General features: G+C 53.1%; 7 non-coding genes across 7 annotated transcripts; all 7 read right to left on the bottom strand.

Annotated features, from left to right (window-relative positions):
* Positions 1-3: 3 nt before the first annotated feature.
* Positions 4-77, bottom strand: trnai-aau (transfer RNA isoleucine (anticodon AAU)). The gene has a single exon. It is a non-coding gene; the product is annotated as a tRNA-Ile (tRNA).
* A 2,336-nt stretch (positions 78-2,413) lies between these two features.
* Positions 2,414-2,487, bottom strand: trnai-aau (transfer RNA isoleucine (anticodon AAU)). Its single transcript has one exon. It is a non-coding gene; the product is annotated as a tRNA-Ile (tRNA).
* A 2,310-nt stretch (positions 2,488-4,797) lies between these two features.
* trnai-aau (transfer RNA isoleucine (anticodon AAU)) lies at positions 4,798-4,871 on the bottom strand. Its single transcript has one exon. It is a non-coding gene; the product is annotated as a tRNA-Ile (tRNA).
* Positions 4,872-7,202: 2,331 nt separating this feature from the next.
* Positions 7,203-7,276, bottom strand: trnai-aau (transfer RNA isoleucine (anticodon AAU)). The gene has a single exon. It is a non-coding gene; the product is annotated as a tRNA-Ile (tRNA).
* A 2,331-nt stretch (positions 7,277-9,607) lies between these two features.
* trnai-aau (transfer RNA isoleucine (anticodon AAU)) lies at positions 9,608-9,681 on the bottom strand. Its single transcript has one exon. It is a non-coding gene; the product is annotated as a tRNA-Ile (tRNA).
* Positions 9,682-12,016: 2,335 nt separating this feature from the next.
* On the bottom strand, positions 12,017-12,090 carry trnai-aau (transfer RNA isoleucine (anticodon AAU)). Its single transcript has one exon. It is a non-coding gene; the product is annotated as a tRNA-Ile (tRNA).
* Positions 12,091-14,421: 2,331 nt separating this feature from the next.
* trnai-aau (transfer RNA isoleucine (anticodon AAU)) lies at positions 14,422-14,495 on the bottom strand. Its single transcript has one exon. It is a non-coding gene; the product is annotated as a tRNA-Ile (tRNA).
* Between the last annotated feature and the right edge of the window lie 1,534 nt (positions 14,496-16,029).

Raw genomic sequence — 16,029 nt, 5'->3', positions numbered from 1 at the left:
GTTTGGCCAGTATGGGGATTGAACCCATGACCTTGGCGTTATTAGCACCACACTCTGACCTTCTGAGCTAACCGGCCTCAATGCTGGCGGCGTGTGTACTGTCACAGACCTTGCTGAGTCCATTTAGACTCTAGACCCCCTGTTTGGACCCTGACCAGACTTTGGGAACAGTGGGTGGTTCAGCAGAGTGGCGCAGCGGAAGCGTGCTGGGCCCATAACCCAGAGGTCGATGGATCGAAACCATCCTCTGCTAGATACAACTTCAGCTATATTATGAGTCTACTGTGAGATACTACCCTTGTCTCATTTAATAACAAACATAAAGTGATGTCATTATTTGTACAACTCCTCATGACTATGTTAAGAAGTGTTTTGTTTAGTTTCCTGCAAAGTAAACATAGTGGGAAGTGTTTCTTTCCACATCTAATAGTGTACAAACTCAGAATTTCACACAGAGCCTATGAGAAGCATATGAGCGTTTACCATATTTAGTTACAACTACAAAACACTTAACTGACGTTTTTTTATTCTTTATTACTGAACTAAATGTTTGTCCAGATGGAAGCAACAGTATTTGTTTCCTTGCACAAGCTGACCAAAGGTCCTAACAAAAGGTCCTGAAACCAGAACATGAGTGAAAAGCAATATACGCCTGAGCATCTGACAGAGTGCTGTCCATGGTACCAGGAGCGTCTGGGTGTTTAGGGTACCAGGGCCCTGGTCGTCCAAGTAAGCGGGCTGGCTCTTTCACTCCGGTGGCCGGTTGGGGGGGGGGCTTAAGAGCGGGTCCCCGGGTTCGGACGGTGAGCCGGGTCTTTGGGTGGCTCCAGGTGAGCCGGGTTTTTTGGGCAGCGGGACGGTGAGCCGCGAGGCTGAGTGGCTTTCAGCGACGTGCTGCCTGTCAGTTTTTCTCCGGGTTGAAGGTCTTGTTTCGGGCCTGAGGCTAAGTGGCTCCGGACCGGCTGTGGTGTGTTTTTCTCTGGGCCGAGGGGAGGGGTAAGCGGATGTAAGCCCCGCGATCCTCGGCTGGATCTCCGCGGTCTCAGCGCCACCAGAATGCGGATGAAGCCCCCCGATTCTCGGCTCGGCTCGCCACGAGGCTCTGGTCGAGCTGGTCCGGGATTCCACGCACCTCCGGGGACTGGTGGTGGAAGCTGGGGGTCTGGTGGTTATGCTGCTGGGGACTGGTGGTGATTTTGCTGGGGTCTGGTGGTGGAAGCTCCTGGGGTCTGGTGGTGGAAGCTCCTGGGGTCTGGTGGTGGAAGCTCCTGGGGTCTGGTGGTGGAAGCTCTGGTGGTGGAAGCTCCTGGGGTCTGGTGGTGGAAGCTCCTGGGGTCTGGTGCTGGAAGCTCTGGTGGTGGAAGCTCCTGGGGTCTGGTGCTGGAAGCTCCTGGGGTCTGGTGCTGGAAGCTCTGGTGGTGGAAACTCCTGGGGTCTGGTGGTGATTTTGCTGGGGTATGGTGGTGAATGCTCCTGAGGTCGGGTGGTGGAAGCTCCAGGAGTCTGGTGGTGGAAGCTGGGGGTCGAGCTAGTGGGGTCTGGGGGTGGAAGCTGCTGGGGTCTGGTGGTGGAAGCTTCTGGGGTCTGGTGGTGGAAGCTGGGGGTCGAGCTAGTGGGGGATAACTGTCACAGACCTGGCTGAATCCATTTAGACTCTAGACCCCCTGTTTGGACCCTGACCAGACTTTGGGAACAGTGGGTGGTTCAGCAGAGTGGCGCAGCGGAAGCGTGCTGGGCCCATAACCCAGAGGTCGATGGATCGAAACCATCCTCTGCTAGATACAACTTCAGCTATATTATGAGTCTACTCGGGGACTGGTGGTGGAAGCTGGGGGTCTGGTGGTGGAAGCTCCTGTGTTCTGGTAGTGATTTTTCTGGGGTCTGGTGGTGAATGCTCCTGGGGTCTGGTGCTGGAAGCTCCAGAAGTCTGGTGATGGAAGCTCCTGGGTTCTGGTGGTGGAAGCTGGGGGTCGAGCTAGTGCGGTCTCGGGGTGGAAGCTGGGGGTCGAGCTAGTGGGGTCTGGGGGTGGAAGCTGGGGGTCGAGCTAGTGGGGTCTGGGGGTGGAAGCTGGGTGTCTGGTGGTGGAAGCTGCTGGGGTGCTCCTGGGGTCTGGTGGTAGAGACTTTTTTAAAGCTTGATGATTATACTTCATCACTGAGAGTTATGTGTATTCTCATTTTTTAAATGTTTTTTATGAAAAGTACTTTGATTTGTACATGAGATGTGTAATACAAATAAGCTTTCCTCACTTCATAAACTTAAATTCCTTATGTTTGAGTTATCTTTATTTCCTCTTAGCTTTAAGTCAGGTGATTATCAGACTTGACGAATTATTGTCGCACACCAAAGCTAACAATGGAACATACAATCTTTAGAGTCTGAAGTTTTTAAAGATATGCAGAGTAAGCAGTTTGGCCAGTATGGGGATTGAACCCATGACCTTGGCGTTATTAGCACCACGCTCTGACCTTCTGAGCTAACCGGCCTCAATGCTGGCGGCGTGTGTACTGTCACAGACCTTGCTGAGTCCATTTAGACTCTAGACCCCCTGTTTGGACCCTGACCAGACTTTGGGAACAGTGGGTGGTTCAGCAGAGTGGCGCAGCGGAAGCGTGCTGGGCCCATAACCCAGAGGTCGATGGATCGAAACCATCCTCTGCTAGATACAACTTCAGCTATATTATGAGTCTACTGTGAGATACTACCCTTGTCTCATTTAATAACAAACATAAAGTGATGTCATTATTTGTACAACTCCTCATGACTATGTTAAGAAGTGTTTTGTTTAGTTTCCTGCAAAGTAAACATAGTGGGAAGTGTTTCTTTCCACATCTAATAGTGTACAAACTCAGAATTTCACACAGAGCCTATGAGAAGCATATGAGCGTTTACCATATTTAGTTACAACTACAAAACACTTAACTGACGTTTTATTCTTTATTACTGAACTAAATGTTTGTCCAGATGGAAGCAACAGTATTTGTTTCCTTGCACAAGCTGACCAAAGGTCCTAACAAAAGGTCCTGAAACCAGAACATGAGTGAAAAGCAATATACGCCTGAGCATCTGACAGAGTGCTGTCCATGGTACCAGGAGCGTCTGGGTGTTTAGGGTACCAGGGCCCTGGTCGTCCAAGTAAGCGGGCTGGCTCTTTCACTCCGGTGGCCGGTTGGGGGGGGGGCTTAAGAGCGGGTCCCCGGGTTCGGACGGTGAGCCGGGTCTTTGGGTGGCTCCAGGTGAGCCGGGTTTTTTGGGCAGCGGGACGGTGAGCCGCGAGGCTGAGTGGCTTTCAGCGACGTGCTGCCTGTCAGTTTTTCTCCGGGTTGAAGGTCTTGTTTCGGGCCTGAGGCTAAGTGGCTCCGGACCGGCTGTGGTGTGTTTTTCTCTGGGCCGAGGGGAGGGGTAAGCGGATGTAAGCCCCGCGATTCTCGGCTGGATCTCCGCGGTCTCAGCGCCACCAGAATGCGGATGAAGCCCCCCGATTCTCGGCTCGGCTCGCCACGAGGCTCTGGTCGAGCTGGTCCGGGATTCCACGCACCTCCGGGGACTGGTGGTGGAAGCTGGGGGTCTGGTGGTTATGCTGCTGGGGACTGGTGGTGATTTTGCTGGGGTCTGGTGGTGGAAGCTCCTGGGGTCTGGTGGTGGAAGCTCCTGGGGTCTGGTGGTGGAAGCTCTGGTGGTGGAAGCTCCTGGGGTCTGGTGGTGGAAGCTCCTGGGGTCTGGTGCTGGAAGCTCTGGTGGTGGAAGCTCCTGGGGTCTGGTGCTGGAAGCTCCTGGGGTCTGGTGCTGGAAGCTCTGGTGGTGGAAACTCCTGGGGTCTGGTGGTGATTTTGCTGGGGTATGGTGGTGAATGCTCCTGAGGTCGGGTGGTGGAAGCTCCAGGAGTCTGGTGGTGGAAGCTGGGGGTCGAGCTAGTGGGGTCTGGGGGTGGAAGCTGCTGGGGTCTGGTGGTGGAAGCTTCTGGGGTCTGGTGGTGGAAGCTGGGGGTCGAGCTAGTGGGGGATAACTGTCACAGACCTGGCTGAATCCATTTAGACTCTAGACCCCCTGTTTGGACCCTGACCAGACTTTGGGAACAGTGGGTGGTTCAGCAGAGTGGCGCAGCGGAAGCGTGCTGGGCCCATAACCCAGAGGTCGATGGATCGAAACCATCCTCTGCTAGATACAACTTCAGCTATATTATGAGTCTACTCGGGGACTGGTGGTGGAAGCTGGGGGTCTGGTGGTGGAAGCTCCTGTGTTCTGGTAGTGATTTTTCTGGGGTCTGGTGGTGAATGCTCCTGGGGTCTGGTGCTGGAAGCTCCAGGAGTCTGGTGATGGAAGCTCCTGGGTTCTGGTGGTGGAAGCTGGGGGTCGAGCTAGTGCGGTCTCGGGGTGGAAGCTGGGGGTCGAGCTAGTGGGGTCTGGGGGTGGAAGCTGGGGGTCGAGCTAGTGGGGTCTGGGGGTGGAAGCTGGGTGTCTGGTGGTGGAAGCTGCTGGGGTGCTCCTGGGGTCTGGTGGTAGAGACTTTTTTAAAGCTTGATGATTATACTTCATCACTGAGAGTTATGTGTATTCTCATTTTTTAAATGTTTTTTATGAAAAGTACTTTGATTTGTACATGAGATGTGTAATACAAATAAGCTTTCCTCACTTCATAAACTTAAATTCCTTATGTTTGAGTTATCTTTATTTCCTCTTAGCTTTAAGTCAGGTGATTATCAGACTTGACGAATTATTGTCGCACACCAAAGCTAACAATGGAACATACAATCTTTAGAGTCTGAAGTTTTTAAAGATATGCAGAGTAAGCAGTTTGGCCAGTATGGGGATTGAACCCATGACCTTGGCGTTATTAGCACCACGCTCTGACCTTCTGAGCTAACCGGCCTCAATGCTGGCGGCGTGTGTACTGTCACAGACCTTGCTGAGTCCATTTAGACTCTAGACCCCCTGTTTGGACCCTGACCAGACTTTGGGAACAGTGGGTGGTTCAGCAGAGTGGCGCAGCGGAAGCGTGCTGGGCCCATAACCCAGAGGTCGATGGATCGAAACCATCCTCTGCTAGATACAACTTCAGCTATATTATGAGTCTACTGTGAGATACTACCCTTGTCTCATTTAATAACAAACATAAAGTGATGTCATTATTTGTACAACTCCTCATGACTATGTTAAGAAGTGTTTTGTTTAGTTTCCTGCAAAGTAAACATAGTGGGAAGTGTTTCTTTCCACATCTAATAGTGTACAAACTCAGAATTTCACACAGAGCCTATGAGAAGCATATGAGCGTTTACCATATTTAGTTACAACTACAAAACACTTAACTGACGTTTTTTTATTCTTTATTACTGAACTAAATGTTTGTCCAGATGGAAGCAACAGTATTTGTTTCCTTGCACAAGCTGACCAAAGGTCCTAACAAAAGGTCCTGAAACCAGAACATGAGTGAAAAGCAATATACGCCTGAGCATCTGACAGAGTGCTGTCCATGGTACCAGGAGCGTCTGGGTGTTTAGGGTACCAGGGCCCTGGTCGTCCAAGTAAGCGGGCTGGCTCTTTCACTCCGGTGGAGGGGGGGGGGCTTAAGAGCGGGTCCCCGGGTTCGGACGGTGAGCCGGGTCTTTGGGTGGCTCCAGGTGAGCCGGGTTTTTTGGGCAGCGGGACGGTGAGCCGCGAGGCTGAGTGGCTTTCAGCGACGTGCTGCCTGTCAGTTTTTCTCCGGGTTGAAGGTCTTGTTTCGGGCCTGAGGCTAAGTGGCTCCGGACCGGCTGTGGTGTGTTTTTCTCTGGGCCGAGGGGAGGGGTAAGCGGATGTAAGCCCCGCGATCCTCGGCTGGATCTCCGCGGTCTCAGCGCCACCAGAATGCGGATGAAGCCCCCCGATTCTCGGCTCGGCTCGCCACGAGGCTCTGGTCGAGCTGGTCCGGGATTCCACGCACCTCCGGGGACTGGTGGTGGAAGCTGGGGGTCTGGTGGTTATGCTGCTGGGGACTGGTGGTGATTTTGCTGGGGTCTGGTGGTGGAAGCTCCTGGGGTCTGGTGGTGGAAGCTCCTGGGGTCTGGTGGTGGAAGCTCCTGGGGTCTGGTGGTGGAAGCTCTGGTGGTGGAAGCTCCTGGGGTCTGGTGGTGGAAGCTCCTGGGGTCTGGTGCTGGAAGCTCTGGTGGTGGAAGCTCCTGGGGTCTGGTGCTGGAAGCTCCTGGGGTCTGGTGCTGGAAGCTCTGGTGGTGGAAACTCCTGGGGTCTGGTGGTGATTTTGCTGGGGTATGGTGGTGAATGCTCCTGAGGTCGGGTGGTGGAAGCTCCAGGAGTCTGGTGGTGGAAGCTGGGGGTCGAGCTAGTGGGGTCTGGGGGTGGAAGCTGCTGGGGTCTGGTGGTGGAAGCTTCTGGGGTCTGGTGGTGGAAGCTGGGGGTCGAGCTAGTGGGGGATAACTGTCACAGACCTGGCTGAATCCATTTAGACTCTAGACCCCCTGTTTGGACCCTGACCAGACTTTGGGAACAGTGGGTGGTTCAGCAGAGTGGCGCAGCGGAAGCGTGCTGGGCCCATAACCCAGAGGTCGATGGATCGAAACCATCCTCTGCTAGATACAACTTCAGCTATATTATGAGTCTACTCGGGGACTGGTGGTGGAAGCTGGGGGTCTGGTGGTGGAAGCTCCTGTGTTCTGGTAGTGATTTTTCTGGGGTCTGGTGGTGAATGCTCCTGGGGTCTGGTGCTGGAAGCTCCAGGAGTCTGGTGATGGAAGCTCCTGGGTTCTGGTGGTGGAAGCTGGGGGTCGAGCTAGTGCGGTCTCGGGGTGGAAGCTGGGGGTCGAGCTAGTGGGGTCTGGGGGTGGAAGCTGGGGGTCGAGCTAGTGGGGTCTGGGGGTGGAAGCTGGGTGTCTGGTGGTGGAAGCTGCTGGGGTGCTCCTGGGGTCTGGTGGTAGAGACTTTTTTAAAGCTTGATGATTATACTTCATCACTGAGAGTTATGTGTATTCTCATTTTTTAAATGTTTTTTATGAAAAGTACTTTGATTTGTACATGAGATGTGTAATACAAATAAGCTTTCCTCACTTCATAAACTTAAATTCCTTATGTTTGAGTTATCTTTATTTCCTCTTAGCTTTAAGTCAGGTGATTATCAGACTTGACGAATTATTGTCGCACACCAAAGCTAACAATGGAACATACAATCTTTAGAGTCTGAAGTTTTTAAAGATATGCAGAGTAAGCAGTTTGGCCAGTATGGGGATTGAACCCATGACCTTGGCGTTATTAGCACCACGCTCTGACCTTCTGAGCTAACCGGCCTCAATGCTGGCGGCGTGTGTACTGTCACAGACCTTGCTGAGTCCATTTAGACTCTAGACCCCCTGTTTGGACCCTGACCAGACTTTGGGAACAGTGGGTGGTTCAGCAGAGTGGCGCAGCGGAAGCGTGCTGGGCCCATAACCCAGAGGTCGATGGATCGAAACCATCCTCTGCTAGATACAACTTCAGCTATATTATGAGTCTACTGTGAGATACTACCCTTGTCTCATTTAATAACAAACATAAAGTGATGTCATTATTTGTACAACTCCTCATGACTATGTTAAGAAGTGTTTTGTTTAGTTTCCTGCAAAGTAAACATAGTGGGAAGTGTTTCTTTCCACATCTAATAGTGTACAAACTCAGAATTTCACACAGAGCCTATGAGAAGCATATGAGCGTTTACCATATTTAGTTACAACTACAAAACACTTAACTGACGTTTTTTTATTCTTTATTACTGAACTAAATGTTTGTCCAGATGGAAGCAACAGTATTTGTTTCCTTGCACAAGCTGACCAAAGGTCCTAACAAAAGGTCCTGAAACCAGAACATGAGTGAAAAGCAATATACGCCTGAGCATCTGACAGAGTGCTGTCCATGGTACCAGGAGCGTCTGGGTGTTTAGGGTACCAGGGCCCTGGTCGTCCAAGTAAGCGGGCTGGCTCTTTCACTCCGGTGGAGGGGGGGGGGCTTAAGAGCGGGTCCCCGGGTTCGGACGGTGAGCCGGGTCTTTGGGTGGCTCCAGGTGAGCCGGGTTTTTTGGGCAGCGGGACGGTGAGCCGCGAGGCTGAGTGGCTTTCAGCGACGTGCTGCCTGTCAGTTTTTCTCCGGGTTGAAGGTCTTGTTTCGGGCCTGAGGCTAAGTGGCTCCGGACCGGCTGTGGTGTGTTTTTCTCTGGGCCGAGGGGAGGGGTAAGCGGATGTAAGCCCCGCGATCCTCGGCTGGATCTCCGCGGTCTCAGCGCCACCAGAATGCGGATGAAGCCCCCCGATTCTCGGCTCGGCTCGCCACGAGGCTCTGGTCGAGCTGGTCCGGGATTCCACGCACCTCCGGGGACTGGTGGTGGAAGCTGGGGGTCTGGTGGTTATGCTGCTGGGGACTGGTGGTGATTTTGCTGGGGTCTGGTGGTGGAAGCTCCTGGGGTCTGGTGGTGGAAGCTCCTGGGGTCTGGTGGTGGAAGCTCTTGGGGTCTGGTGGTGGAAGCTCTGGTGGTGGAAGCTCCTGGGGTCTGGTGGTGGAAGCTCCTGGGGTCTGGTGCTGGAAGCTCTGGTGGTGGAAGCTCCTGGGGTCTGGTGCTGGAAGCTCCTGGGGTCTGGTGCTGGAAGCTCTGGTGGTGGAAACTCCTGGGGTCTGGTGGTGATTTTGCTGGGGTATGGTGGTGAATGCTCCTGAGGTCGGGTGGTGGAAGCTCCAGGAGTCTGGTGGTGGAAGCTGGGGGTCGAGCTAGTGGGGTCTGGGGGTGGAAGCTGCTGGGGTCTGGTGGTGGAAGCTTCTGGGGTCTGGTGGTGGAAGCTGGGGGTCGAGCTAGTGGGGGATAACTGTCACAGACCTGGCTGAATCCATTTAGACTCTAGACCCCCTGTTTGGACCCTGACCAGACTTTGGGAACAGTGGGTGGTTCAGCAGAGTGGCGCAGCGGAAGCGTGCTGGGCCCATAACCCAGAGGTCGATGGATCGAAACCATCCTCTGCTAGATACAACTTCAGCTATATTATGAGTCTACTCGGGGACTGGTGGTGGAAGCTGGGGGTCTGGTGGTGGAAGCTCCTGTGTTCTGGTAGTGATTTTTCTGGGGTCTGGTGGTGAATGCTCCTGGGGTCTGGTGCTGGAAGCTCCAGGAGTCTGGTGATGGAAGCTCCTGGGTTCTGGTGGTGGAAGCTGGGGGTCGAGCTAGTGCGGTCTCGGGGTGGAAGCTGGGGGTCGAGCTAGTGGGGTCTGGGGGTGGAAGCTGGGGGTCGAGCTAGTGGGGTCTGGGGGTGGAAGCTGGGTGTCTGGTGGTGGAAGCTGCTGGGGTGCTCCTGGGGTCTGGTGGTAGAGACTTTTTTAAAGCTTGATGATTATACTTCATCACTGAGAGTTATGTGTATTCTCATTTTTTAAATGTTTTTTATGAAAAGTACTTTGATTTGTACATGAGATGTGTAATACAAATAAGCTTTCCTCACTTCATAAACTTAAATTCCTTATGTTTGAGTTATCTTTATTTCCTCTTAGCTTTAAGTCAGGTGATTATCAGACTTGACGAATTATTGTCGCACACCAAAGCTAACAATGGAACATACAATCTTTAGAGTCTGAAGTTTTTAAAGATATGCAGAGTAAGCAGTTTGGCCAGTATGGGGATTGAACCCATGACCTTGGCGTTATTAGCACCACGCTCTGACCTTCTGAGCTAACCGGCCTCAATGCTGGCGGCGTGTGTACTGTCACAGACCTTGCTGAGTCCATTTAGACTCTAGACCCCCTGTTTGGACCCTGACCAGACTTTGGGAACAGTGGGTGGTTCAGCAGAGTGGCGCAGCGGAAGCGTGCTGGGCCCATAACCCAGAGGTCGATGGATCGAAACCATCCTCTGCTAGATACAACTTCAGCTATATTATGAGTCTACTGTGAGATACTACCCTTGTCTCATTTAATAACAAACATAAAGTGATGTCATTATTTGTACAACTCCTCATGACTATGTTAAGAAGTGTTTTGTTTAGTTTCCTGCAAAGTAAACATAGTGGGAAGTGTTTCTTTCCACATCTAATAGTGTACAAACTCAGAATTTCACACAGAGCCTATGAGAAGCATATGAGCGTTTACCATATTTAGTTACAACTACAAAACACTTAACTGACGTTTTTTTATTCTTTATTACTGAACTAAATGTTTGTCCAGATGGAAGCAACAGTATTTGTTTCCTTGCACAAGCTGACCAAAGGTCCTAACAAAAGGTCCTGAAACCAGAACATGAGTGAAAAGCAATATACGCCTGAGCATCTGACAGAGTGCTGTCCATGGTACCAGGAGCGTCTGGGTGTTTAGGGTACCAGGGCCCTGGTCGTCCAAGTAAGCGGGCTGGCTCTTTCACTCCGGTGGCCGGTTGGGGGGGGGCTTAAGAGCGGGTCCCCGGGTTCGGACGGTGAGCCGGGTCTTTGGGTGGCTCCAGGTGAGCCGGGTTTTTTGGGCAGCGGGACGGTGAGCCGCGAGGCTGAGTGGCTTTCAGCGACGTGCTGCCTGTCAGTTTTTCTCCGGGTTGAAGGTCTTGTTTCGGGCCTGAGGCTAAGTGGCTCCGGACCGGCTGTGGTGTGTTTTTCTCTGGGCCGAGGGGAGGGGTAAGCGGATGTAAGCCCCGCGATTCTCTGCTGGATCTCCGCGGTCTCAGCGCCACCAGAATGCGGATGAAGCCCCCCGATTCTCGGCTCGGCTCGCCACGAGGCTCTGGTCGAGCTGGTCCGGGATTCCACGCACCTCCGGGGACTGGTGGTGGAAGCTGGGGGTCTGGTGGTTATGCTGCTGGGGACTGGTGGTGATTTTGCTGGGGTCTGGTGGTGGAAGCTCCTGGGGTCTGGTGGTGGAAGCTCCTGGGGTCTGGTGGTGGAAGCTCCTGGGGTCTGGTGGTGGAAGCTCTGGTGGTGGAAGCTCCTGGGGTCTGGTGGTGGAAGCTCCTGGGGTCTGGTGCTGGAAGCTCTGGTGGTGGAAGCTCCTGGGGTCTGGTGCTGGAAGCTCCTGGGGTCTGGTGCTGGAAGCTCTGGTGGTGGAAACTCCTGGGGTCTGGTGGTGATTTTGCTGGGGTATGGTGGTGAATGCTCCTGAGGTCGGGTGGTGGAAGCTCCAGGAGTCTGGTGGTGGAAGCTGGGGGTCGAGCTAGTGGGGTCTGGGGGTGGAAGCTGCTGGGGTCTGGTGGTGGAAGCTTCTGGGGTCTGGTGGTGGAAGCTAGGGGTCGAGCTAGTGGGGGATAACTGTCACAGACCTGGCTGAATCCATTTAGACTCTAGACCCCCTGTTTGGACCCTGACCAGACTTTGGGAACAGTGGGTGGTTCAGCAGAGTGGCGCAGCGGAAGCGTGCTGGGCCCATAACCCAGAGGTCGATGGATCGAAACCATCCTCTGCTAGATACAACTTCAGCTATATTATGAGTCTACTCGGGGACTGGTGGTGGAAGCTGGGGGTCTGGTGGTGGAAGCTCCTGTGTTCTGGTAGTGATTTTTCTGGGGTCTGGTGGTGAATGCTCCTGGGGTCTGGTGCTGGAAGCTCCAGGAGTCTGGTGATGGAAGCTCCTGGGTTCTGGTGGTGGAAGCTGGGGGTCGAGCTAGTGCGGTCTCGGGGTGGAAGCTGGGGGTCGAGCTAGTGGGGTCTGGGGGTGGAAGCTGGGGGTCGAGCTAGTGGGGTCTGGGGGTGGAAGCTGGGTGTCTGGTGGTGGAAGCTGCTGGGGTGCTCCTGGGGTCTGGTGGTAGAGACTTTTTTAAAGCTTGATGATTATACTTCATCACTGAGAGTTATGTGTATTCTCATTTTTTAAATGTTTTTTATGAAAAGTACTTTGATTTGTACATGAGATGTGTAATACAAATAAGCTTTCCTCACTTCATAAACTTAAATTCCTTATGTTTGAGTTATCTTTATTTCCTCTTAGCTTTAAGTCAGGTGATTATCAGACTTGACGAATTATTGTCGCACACCAAAGCTAACAATGGAACATACAATCTTTAGAGTCTGAAGTTTTTAAAGATATGCAGAGTAAGCAGTTTGGCCAGTATGGGGATTGAACCCATGACCTTGGCGTTATTAGCACCACGCTCTGACCTTCTGAGCTAACCGGCCTCAATGCTGGCGGCGTGTGTACTGTCACAGACCTTGCTGAGTCCATTTAGACTCTAGACCCCCTGTTTGGACCCTGACCAGACTTTGGGAACAGTGGGTGGTTCAGCAGAGTGGCGCAGCGGAAGCGTGCTGGGCCCATAACCCAGAGGTCGATGGATCGAAACCATCCTCTGCTAGATACAACTTCAGCTATATTATGAGTCTACTGTGAGATACTACCCTTGTCTCATTTAATAACAAACATAAAGTGATGTCATTATTTGTACAACTCCTCATGACTATGTTAAGAAGTGTTTTGTTTAGTTTCCTGCAAAGTAAACATAGTGGGAAGTGTTTCTTTCCACATCTAATAGTGTACAAACTCAGAATTTCACACAGAGCCTATGAGAAGCATATGAGCGTTTACCATATTTAGTTACAACTACAAAACACTTAACTGACGTTTTTTTATTCTTTATTACTGAACTAAATGTTTGTCCAGATGGAAGCAACAGTATTTGTTTCCTTGCACAAGCTGACCAAAGGTCCTAACAAAAGGTCCTGAAACCAGAACATGAGTGAAAAGCAATATACGCCTGAGCATCTGACAGAGTGCTGTCCATGGTACCAGGAGCGTCTGGGTGTTTAGGGTACCAGGGCCCTGGTCGTCCAAGTAAGCGGGCTGGCTCTTTCACTCCGGTGGAGGGGGGGGGGCTTAAGAGCGGGTCCCCGGGTTCGGACGGTGAGCCGGGTCTTTGGGTGGCTCCAGGTGAGCCGGGTTTTTTGGGCAGCGGGACGGTGAGCCGCGAGGCTGAGTGGCTTTCAGCGACGTGCTGCCTGTCAGTTTTTCTCCGGGTTGAAGGTCTTGTTTCGGGCCTGAGGCTAAGTGGCTCCGGACCGGCTGTGGTGTGTTTTTCTCTGGGCCGAGGGGAGGGGTAAGCGGATGTAAGCCCCGCGATCCTCGGCTGGATCTCCGCGGTCTCAGCGCCACCAGAATGCGGATGAAGCCCCCCGATTCTCGGCTCGGCTCGCCACGAGGCTCTGGTCGAGCTGGTCCGGGATTCCACGCACCTCCGGGGACTGGTGGTGGAAGCTGGGGGTCTGGTGGTTATGCTGCTGGGGACTGGTGGTGATTTTGCTGGGGTCTGGTGGTGGAAGCTCCTGGGGTCTGGTGGTGGAAGCTCCTGGGGTCTGGTGGTGGAAGCTCCTGGGGTCTGGTGGTGGAAGCTCTGGTGGTGGAAGCTCCTGGGGTCTGGTGGTGGAAGCTCCTGGGGTCTGGTGCTGGAAGCTCTGGTGGTGGAAGCTCCTGGGGTCTGGTGCTGGAAGCTCCTGGGGTCTGGTGCTGGAAGCTCTGGTGGTGGAAACTCCTGGGGTCTGGTGGTGATTTTGCTGGGGTATGGTGGTGAATGCTCCTGAGGTCGGGTGGTGGAAGCTCCAGGAGTCTGGTGGTGGAAGCTGGGGGTCGAGCTAGTGGGGTCTGGGGGTGGAAGCTGCTGGGGTCTGGTGGTGGAAGCTTCTGGGGTCTGGTGGTGGAAGCTGGGGGTCGAGCTAGTGGGGGATAACTGTCACAGACCTGGCTGAATCCATTTAGACTCTAGACCCCCTGTTTGGACCCTGACCAGACTTTGGGAACAGTGGGTGGTTCAGCAGAGTGGCGCAGCGGAAGCGTGCTGGGCCCATAACCCAGAGGTCGATGGATCGAAACCATCCTCTGCTAGATACAACTTCAGCTATATTATGAGTCTACTCGGGGACTGGTGGTGGAAGCTGGGGGTCTGGTGGTGGAAGCTCCTGTGTTCTGGTAGTGATTTTTCTGGGGTCTGGTGGTGAATGCTCCTGGGGTCTGGTGCTGGAAGCTCCAGGAGTCTGGTGATGGAAGCTCCTGGGTTCTGGTGGTGGAAGCTGGGGGTCGAGCTAGTGCGGTCTCGGGGTGGAAGCTGGGGGTCGAGCTAGTGGGGTCTGGGGGTGGAAGCTGGGGGTCGAGCTAGTGGGGTCTGGGGGTGGAAGCTGGGTGTCTGGTGGTGGAAGCTGCTGGGGTGCTCCTGGGGTCTGGTGGTAGAGACTTTTTTAAAGCTTGATGATTATACTTCATCACTGAGAGTTATGTGTATTCTCATTTTTTAAATGTTTTTTATGAAAAGTACTTTGATTTGTACATGAGATGTGTAATACAAATAAGCTTTCCTCACTTCATAAACTTAAATTCCTTATGTTTGAGTTATCTTTATTTCCTCTTAGCTTTAAGTCAGGTGATTATCAGACTTGACGAATTATTGTCGCACACCAAAGCTAACAATGGAACATACAATCTTTAGAGTCTGAAGTTTTTAAAGATATGCAGAGTAAGCAGTTTGGCCAGTATGGGGATTGAACCCATGACCTTGGCGTTATTAGCACCACGCTCTGACCTTCTGAGCTAACCGGCCTCAATGCTGGCGGCGTGTGTACTGTCACAGACCTTGCTGAGTCCATTTAGACTCTAGACCCCCTGTTTGGACCCTGACCAGACTTTGGGAACAGTGGGTGGTTCAGCAGAGTGGCGCAGCGGAAGCGTGCTGGGCCCATAACCCAGAGGTCGATGGATCGAAACCATCCTCTGCTAGATACAACTTCAGCTATATTATGAGTCTACTGTGAGATACTACCCTTGTCTCATTTAATAACAAACATAAAGTGATGTCATTATTTGTACAACTCCTCATGACTATGTTAAGAAGTGTTTTGTTTAGTTTCCTGCAAAGTAAACATAGTGGGAAGTGTTTCTTTCCACATCTAATAGTGTACAAACTCAGAATTTCACAAAGAGCCTATGAGAAGCATATGAGCGTTTACCATATTTAGTTACAACTACAAAACACTTAACTGACGTTTTATTCTTTATTACTGAACTAAATGTTTGTCCAGATGGAAGCAACAGTATTTGTTTCCTTGCACAAGCTGACCAAAGGTCCTAACAAAAGGTCCTGAAACCAGAACATGAGTGAAAAGCAATATACGCCTGAGCATCTGACAGAGTGCTGTCCATGGTACCAGGAGCGTCTGGGTGTTTAGGGTACCAGGGCCCTGGTCGTCCAAGTAAGCGGGCTGGCTCTTTCACTCCGGTGGCCGGTTGGGGGGGGGGGCTTAAGAGCGGGTCCCCGGGTTCGGACGGTGAGCCGGGTCTTTGGGTGGCTCCAGGTGAGCCGGGTTTTTTGGGCAGCGGGACGGTGAGCCGCGAGGCTGAGTGGCTTTCAGCGACGTGCTGCCTGTCAGTTTTTCTCCGGGTTGAAGGTCTTGTTTCGGGCCTGAGGCTAAGTGGCTCCGGACCGGCTGTGGTGTGTTTTTCTCTGGGCCGAGGGGAGGGGTAAGCGGATGTAAGCCCCGCGATCCTCGGCTGGATCTCCGCGGTCTCAGCGCCACCAGAATGCGGATGAAGCCCCCCGATTCTCGGCTCGGCTCGCCACGAGGCTCTGGTCGAGCTGGTCCGGGATTCCACGCACCTCCGGGGACTGGTGGTGGAAGCTGGGGGTCTGGTGGTTATGCTGCTGGGGACTGGTGGTGATTTTGCTGGGGTCTGGTGGTGGAAGCTCCTGGGGTCTGGTGGTGGAAGCTCCTGGGGTCTGGTGGTGGAAGCTCTTGGGGTCTGGTGGTGGAAGCTCTGGTGGTGGAAGCTCCTGGGGTCTGGTGGTGGAAGCTCCTGGGGTCTGGTGGTGGAAGCTCTGGTGGTGGAAGCTCCTGGGGTCTGGTGCTGGAAGCTCCTGGGGTCTGGTGCTGGAAGCTCTGGTGGTGGAAACTCCTGGGGTCTGGTGGTGATTTTGCTGGGGTATGGTGGTGAATGCTCCTGAGGTCGGGTGGTGGAAGCTCCAGGAGTCTGGTGGTGGAAGCTGGGGGTCGAGCTAGTGGGGTCTGGGGGTGGAAGCTGCTGGGGTCTGGTGGTGGAAGCTTCTGGGGTCTGGTGGTGGAAGCTGGGGGTCGAGCTAG

Source organism: Cololabis saira, unplaced genomic scaffold (assembly GCF_033807715.1).
Source record: "Cololabis saira isolate AMF1-May2022 unplaced genomic scaffold, fColSai1.1 scf036, whole genome shotgun sequence".
In the NCBI taxonomy this organism is placed as follows: Eukaryota; Metazoa; Chordata; class Actinopteri; order Beloniformes; family Belonidae; genus Cololabis; species Cololabis saira.
The sequence above is the reverse complement of the archived record's forward strand: the minus strand, read 5'-3'. Positions and strand labels throughout refer to the sequence as shown.